The 8206-nt window shown below is 39.9% G+C and overlaps 1 pseudogene; it reads left to right on the plus strand.

The window, feature by feature from the left end:
* Nucleotides 1–6920: 6920 nt before the first annotated feature.
* LOC787015 (cyclin-C-like) lies at nucleotides 6921–7904 on the plus strand (annotated as a pseudogene).
* The last annotated feature ends 302 nt before the right edge of the window (nucleotides 7905–8206 follow it).

Here is an 8206-nt window from a genome sequence, read left to right on the forward strand (position 1 = left end):
CTGCCTGTAGTACAGGAGACCCAAGTTCAATCCCTGGGTCAGGAATATTCCCTGGAGAAGGGAACAGAAATCCTCTGTAGTATTCTAGCCTGGAGAATCCCATAGACAGAGGAGCCGGGTGGAAATACTTAAAGTTTCTTCATACACAACACAGAACTGCTTTTCCACAAATGTCTTCAAATATACTATGATATCAAATTTCACTTGAACTAGCATTAAGTTGTTGTGCTTTTCCATCTCAGTCAATTTGATAGGCATATAATTAATACCTGCTGTATTGCTGATCTTGTTTGTGACACCAATTGTCTTGCTGTTCACACTATTCACACTGTTCGCTGAACCCAGGGTAGACAAGGCATGAGCTAAGAGGCTAGAAGAAGACTCAAGGAACTATAGGAACGGCAGACACACTTATTCTCTCCTGGCTGGCACAGCAGCCATAACACAGCATCTCTTCTTGATGAAGCAGCAGCCATAGCAGCAGTCATAACATAAAACAACATAACCACACACAACCCTGTGAGCAAGTGTGTACCTTGTGACATGCATGTGCAATGCTATAAGCAGTCTCAGCTGTTACACAACCATGCAAAGTCATTGTTTACAGAACATGGAGCAAGAGAGCCTAGCCACCCATCTTGGCTAATTTGTCTTCATCCACACCTGCCTTTCTTGATTACTAATATGGTCATAAATTTTCATATGTTTATCCATGTAACTACTGCTTATGTGAAATATGTTTATATCTTTTGCACATTTAATTTTTTAAAGTTTTTCTTTAAAAGTATGAAAGTGTTAATATATTAAGAATAGTAACTCCTTGTGAGTAGTGTTCATTATTTTTTCCTAAATTTTTTATTGTGATATTTTATCTCATCATAATATTTTATTTAGTTTAATGTGTTTTTTATTTTAGCATTTTTGTGTTTAGGAAGTTCTTACACAGTTTGGAATCATTAAAAATAATCAATTTTGCTTTTTTTTTTTTAAAGAATGAGTTTCACAGTATTTTTGAACAGTTAATTTCTAACCCAGCAATAACTTCTTGGGGGTGTGATATGGAGTGGATTTCTAACATGGTTTTCAAGTAGAAACTAACCTCAAGGACTAAAGAATTCAATCTTTCATTCACTCACTCCAAAAATGTATATTCACTACCATTTATGTGCCAGCTGCATTTATCTTTCTCAAGATTGCTTTGGCTTTTCAGGGTCTTTCGTGTTTCCATTAAAATCGCAAAATCTTTTGTTCTATTTCTATGAAAAAATACCATTGGTAATTTGATAGGAATCATACTTGTTTTGGGTAGTATGGTCATTTTCACAATATTGATTCTTCCAATCCAAGAATATGGTATGTCTATCATTATGTTTGTGTCATCTTTGGTTTCTTTCATCAGTATCTTATAGTTTTCTGCATACAATCTTTTGCCTCCTTAGGTAGGTTTGTCCAACAACAGGTGAGTGGATTAATAAAGATGCAGTATATATGTACAATGAAATATTACTCAACTATAAAAAGAACAAAATAATTCCATTTTTAGCAACATGGACGGACCTAGAGATTCTCATGGTGATTGAACTAAGACACAGAAAGACTAATATCACTTATATGATGAATATTTTAAAAGGAAACAGAACTGAGTCACAGATGTACAAAACAGACAAATGGTTACCAGGGGATGAAGAGAGAAGGGATAAATTGGGAGACTGTGTTTGACATACTCACACTGCTTGCATGTATACCAATTCACTTCAAAAGTGTCTGACTCTTTGTGACCCTATTGACTGTAGCCTGCCAGGCTTCTCTGCCTAGGGATTCTCCAGGCAAGAATACTGGAGTGGGTTGCCATGCCCTCCTCCAGGGGATCTTCCCTGACCCAGAGGTTGAACCAGCATCCCCTGCAGCTCCTGAATTTCTGTCAATTTGTTTACCACTGAGCTGCCAAGGAAGCCCATATACACACCATTATATAAAAATAGACATCTAATAATAAACTGCCATTTAGGACAAGGAACCCTACTCAATACTCCGTAATGGCCTCCATGGGAAAAAAAATCTAAAAAAAGTTGATATATGCATATATGTATCAACCTCATACCTGCCAAAGATGCTCCAAGCACTCAAATAAAACCTTGTGTGCACCAGGACCCAGAGACCCCACAGAGACTGAGCCAGACCTGCCTTTGAGTGTTTGCGTGTCTCTTGAGGCAGCATGGATTAGCACTGGCCTGTTGCAGGGACAGGGCCTCTGGCTGCAGCAGACCTGGGAGATGTGACATGTGACATAACTCCTCTTGGAGGAGGTTGCCATTAGTCCCATCATACAGCCACCAAGCAGATTACCCACAAACTGGAGAACAATTATACCAAAGATATTCTTGCACTGTTGCAAAAGTTCTAGGGCCCACAACAGTTTTCCCAACCTGGGGATCCAGCAAAATCACTGAGAATCCCCAGGGAATTTGACTTTCAAGACCAGTGGGATTTGATTACAGAACTTCCACAAGACTGTAGAAACAGACGCTTGGAGGGCACAAACAAAACCTTGTGTGCACCAGGACACAGGAGAAAGGAGCAGTGACCCCACAAGAGGCTGAGCCAGACTTGCCTGTAAGTGTCCAGGAATCTTCAGCAGAAGTGTGGGTCAACAGTGGCCTGCCAATGGTTCTGGGGCACTGAATACAACAGTCCTGGGAGCTGCAGCATGCTGACATGAGTACTTTTGAAGGAGGTTACCATTACTGCCATTACCCCTACCATAGTTTGTTCTCAGGTCAAACTACAGGGAAGGAACAAGCCCCACCTATCAGGAGAAAGTTGAATTAAAGATTTACTGAGTATGACCACCCCTCCATCAGAGCAAGACTCAGTTTGCCCCACAGCAGGTACCTCCCATCAGGAGGCTTTCACAAGCCTCTAATCCTTACTCATCAGAGGAAAGACAGAATGAAAACCACAGTCACAGAAAATCAACCAAACTGATCATATGGATCACAGCCTTGCTTAACCCAATGAAACTATGAGCTATGCTGTGTAGGGCCACCAAAGATGGATGGACGGGTCATGGTGGACAATTCTGACAAAACATGGTTCACAGGAGAAGGGAATGGCAAACCACTTCAGCATTCTTGCCTTGAGAACCCCATGAACGATATGAAAAGGCAAAAAGATATGACATTGAAAGATGAACTCCCCAGGTCAGTAGGGGCCCAATATTTTACTGGAGAAGATCAGGGAAATAGCTCTAGAAGGAATGAAGAGTCTGAACCAAAGTGGAAACAATGCCTAGTTGTGGATGTGAAAGTGGATGTGGGTGTGAAAGTAAAGTCCAATGCTGTAAGAACAGTGTTGCATAGGATCCTGTAATGTTAGGTCCCTGAAACAAGGTAAATGGGAAATGGTCATACAGGAAAGGGCAGGAGGGAACATTGACATTTTAGGAATCAGTGAACTAAAATGGACCAGAATGGGAGAATTTAATACAGGTGATCATTATATCTACTACTGTGGGCAAGAATCCCAAGAGAAGAGTACAAAGTGCAGTACTTGGGTACAATCTCAAAAATGACAGAATGATCTCTGTTCATTTCCAAAGCAAACTATTCAATATCACAGTAATCCAAGTCTATGCCCCAATCACTAATGCCGAATACGTTGAAGTTGAACAGTTCCATAATGACCTACAAGACCTTCTAGAACTAACACCAAAAAAAAAAAAAGTCCTTTCCATCATAGGGTACTGGAATGCAAAAGTAGGAAGTCAAGAGATACCTGGAGTAACAGGAAAGTTTGGCCTTGGAGTACAAAATGAAGCAGGGCAAAGGCTAACAGAGTTTTGCCAAGAGAATGCACTGGTCACAACAAACACCTTCTTCCAAAAACACAAGGGAAGTCTCCACACATGGACATCACCAAATGCTCAATACTGAAATCAGATTGATTATATTCTTTCCAGTCCAATTTGGAGAAGCTCTATTCAGTCAGCCAAAACAAGACTGGAAGCTGACTTGTGGCTCAGATCATGAACTCCTTATTGCAAAATTCAGACTGAAATTGAAGAAAAAAAGGGGAAACCACTATACCATTCAGGTATGGCCTAAATCAAACTCCTTATAATTATACAGTGGAAGTGACAAATAGATTCAAGGGATTGTATCTGATAGAGTGCCTGAAGAACTCTGAAAGGAGGTTTGCAACATTGTGCAGGAGACAGTTATCAAAATCATCCCCAAGAAAAAGAAATGCAACAAGGCAAAATGGTTATCCGAGGAGACCTTACAAATAGCTGAGAAAAGAAGATAAGTGAAAGGCAGAGGACAAAAGGAAAAATATACCCATCTGAATGCAGAGTTCAAAAAATTAGCAAGGAGAGATAAGAAAGCCTTCCTCAGTGATCAATGCAAAGAAATAGAGGAAAGCAATAGAATGAGAAAGACTAGAGATCTCTTCAAGAACATTAGAGATACCAAGGGAACATTTCATGCAAAGATGGGCATGAAATAAAGGACAATAAAGGACAGAAATGGTATGGACCTAACAGAAGCAGAAGATATTAAGAAGAGGTGGCAAAAATACACAGAAGAACTGCACAAAAAAGATCTTCATGACCCAGATAACCATGATAGTGTGATTACTCACCTAGAGCCAGACATGCTGGAATGTAAAGTCAAGTGGGCCTTATGAAGCATCACTATGAACAAAGCTAGTGGAGGTGATGGAATTCCAGCTGAGCTATTTCATATCCTTAAAGACGATGCTTTTAAAAGTGCTGCACTCAATACGCCAGCAAATTTGGAAAATTCAACAGTGGCCAGGGGACTGGAAAAGGTCAGTTTTTATTCCAATCCAAAAGAAAGACTATGTCAAAGAATGTTCAAACTACCTCACAATTGCACTCATCTCACATGCTAGCAAAATAATCCTTAAAATTCTCCAAGTGAAGCTTCAACAGCAAGCGAATTGAGAACTTCCAGATGTTCAAGCTGAATTTAGAAAAGGCAGAGGAACCAGAAAGGAAATTGTCAACATCTGTTGGATCATAGAAAAAGCAAAAGAATTCCAGAAAAACATCTACTTCTGCTTCATTGACACGCTAAAGCTTTTGACTGTGTGGAAATCAAAAAACTGTAGCAAATTCTTAAAAAAGATGGGAATACCAGACCACCTTACCTGCCTCCTGAGAAACCTGTATGAAGCTTAAGAAGCAACAGTTAGAACTGGATATGGAACAATGGACTGATTCCAAATCAGGGAAGGAGAACATCAAGGCTGTATATTGTCACCCTGCTTAATTAGCTTATATGTAGTGTATGTGGACAGAGGAGCCTGGTGGGCTGCAGTCCATGGGGTCTCTAGGAGTCGGACACGACTGAGCGACTTCACTTTCACTTTTCACTTTCATGCATTAGAGAAGGAAATAGCAACCCACTTCAGTGTTCTTGCCTGGAGAATCCCAGGGATGGGGGAGCCTGGTGGGCTGCTGTCTATGGGGCTGCACAGAGTCGGACATGACTGAAACGTCTTAGCAGCAGCAGTGTACTTTATGGGAAATGCCAGGCTGAACTAAGCACAAGCTGCAATCAAGATTACCAGGAGAAATATCAATAACCTCAGATATACAGAAGACACCACGCTTATGGCAGGAAATGAAGAGGAGCTAAAGAAACTTCTGATGACAGTGAAAGAGGAGAGTGAAAAAGTTGGCTTAAATCTCAACATTAAAGAAACTAAGATCATGGCATCTGGTCCCATCACTTCATGGCAAATAGAAGGTTGTGGGGTGGGGGGCGGGGAGGAGTAGAAGCCAGTGACAGATTTTCTCTTCTTGGGCTTCAAAATCATTGCAAATGGTGACTGCAGCCATGAAATTAAAAGATGTTTGTTCCTTGGAAGAAAAGCTATGACAAACCTAGAGAGCGTATTGAAAAGCAATGATGTCACTTTACCGACAAAGGTTTCTGTTTTCAAAGCTATAGTCTTTCCAGTAGTCATGTTTGGATATGAGAGTTGGACCATAAAGAAGGCTGAGCATCCAAAAATTGATGGTTTCGAACTGTTGTCCTGGAGAAGACTCTTGATAGTCCCTTTGGCTGCAGCGAGATCAAGACAGAATCCTAAAGAAAATCAACCCTGAATACTCATTGGAAGGACTGAAGCTGAAGTTCTAATACTTTGGCCACCAGATGTGAAGAGCCAACTCATTGGGAAAGACCATGATGCTGGGAAAGACTGAAAGCAAAAGAAGAAGAGGGAAGCAGAGGATGACATGGTTTGATAGCATCACTGACTCAATGGACATGAGCTTGGACAAACTCTAGGAGATAGTGAGGGACAGGGAAGCCTGGTGTGCTGCAGTCCGTGGGGTCACAAAGAGTTGGACACGACTTAGCAAGTAAAGAACAACAATGATACATCTAGTAAGGTTTTCTTCCTGGTGGCTCAGAAGGTAAAGTCTCTGCCTGCAATACGAGATCTGGGTTTTATGTTTGAGTAGGGAAGATCCCCTGGATAAGGAAATGGCAACCCCCTCCAGTATTCTTGACCTGAGAATTTCATGGACAGAGGGGCCTAGAAGGCTACAGTCCATGGAATTTCAAGGAGTTGTACATGACTGAGTGACTAACACTTACTTAAGCGTTTCTTTTTTATTTTTTCTTCCAGTTTTATTGAGATAAAATTGACATACAGCACTTTGTAATATGTAGAGCATAAATCTGACTTACATACATCATGAAATTATTACAACAGTAAATTTAGTGATATTACATGATCTCATAAAGATAAAACATTAAAGAAATTTTTAAAATTTTCCTTGTGAAGGAGAATAGGGTGCTATCTTCTTCCTCTCGCAGTCGCCGCCGCGGAGCGGAGCTGAGGCCATCAGATCAAGGAGCGCGGTGACCGGGAGGGTTGGGTCTATGGTCGCTCCGCGGGCCGCTCCACTGGCTGGTGCTTTTTTATCAGAGCAAGCTGTGTTCCATGGCAGGGAACTTTTGGCAGAGCTCCCACTATTTACAATGGATTTTGGATAAACAAGATCTGTTGAAGGAACACCAAAAAGATTTAAAGTTTCTCTCAGAAGAAGAGTATTGGAAATTACAGATATTTTTTACAAATGTTATCCAAGCATTAGGTGAACATCTTAAATTGACAACAAATCATTGCCACTGCTAAGGTCTATTTCAAGAGATTCTATGCAAGGTATTCTCTGAAAAGTATAGATCCTGTATTAATGGCTCCTACATGTGTGTTTTTGGCATCCAAAGTAGAGGAATTTGGAATAGTCTCAAATACAGGATTGATTGCTGCTGCTACTTGTGTATTGAAAAGTAGATTTTCATATGCCAAAGGAATTTCCTTATAAGATGAACCATGTATTAGAATGTGAATTCTATCTTTTAGAATTAATGGATTGTTGCTTAATCTATCATCCTTATAGACCTTTGCTCCAGTATGTGCAGGACATGGGCCAAGAAGACGTGTTGCTTCCCCATGCATGGAGGATAGTGAATGATACTTACAGAATGGATCTTTGCCTACTATATCCTCCTTTCATGATAGCTTTAGCTTGCCTGCATGTAGCCTGTGTTGTACAGCAGAAAGATGCCAGAGAGTGGTTTGGTGAGCTTTCTGTGGATATGGAGAAGATTTTAGAAATAATCAGGGTTATTTTAAAGTTGTATGAGCAGTGGAAAAAATTTGATGAGAGAAAAGAGATGGCAACTATTCTTAGTAAGATGCTGAAACCAAAACCACCTCCAAACAGTGAAGGAGAGCAGGGTCCAGATGGAAGTCAGAACTCTAGCTACAGCCAATCTTAAAACATTCTGAAGAATTTCATAGTGGAAATAATCACAGTTGGAAATAAACCATTGGGCAGATTTCAGTAATGTCTTCAATGGAACACAAATGAAAATGAATAGTTTGTCAAGCATATTAGGAAGTGATTTTATTTTTGCAAAATGTTTTCCTTACCTAACTTGATTCTAATACATAATTGATCAAAATCTATTGTTTATGAAAGTTTGGAAAGGTTCTAAGAGGACCTACAGACAGACATACATAGACTTTTGAAAATTAATAGCTTCTGATTAGTAAAACTTTTCTTAATTTGGATAATGGAAATTTTAACTTTTTATTAAGCCAAAAAACATGAAACATAATTTGTTTAAAATTCTCTTTTGTCACTGAATGACCAAAAAAG

This window comes from Bos taurus, chromosome 7 (assembly GCF_002263795.3).
Source record: "Bos taurus isolate L1 Dominette 01449 registration number 42190680 breed Hereford chromosome 7, ARS-UCD2.0, whole genome shotgun sequence".
NCBI lineage: Eukaryota > Metazoa > Chordata > Mammalia > Artiodactyla > Bovidae > Bos > Bos taurus.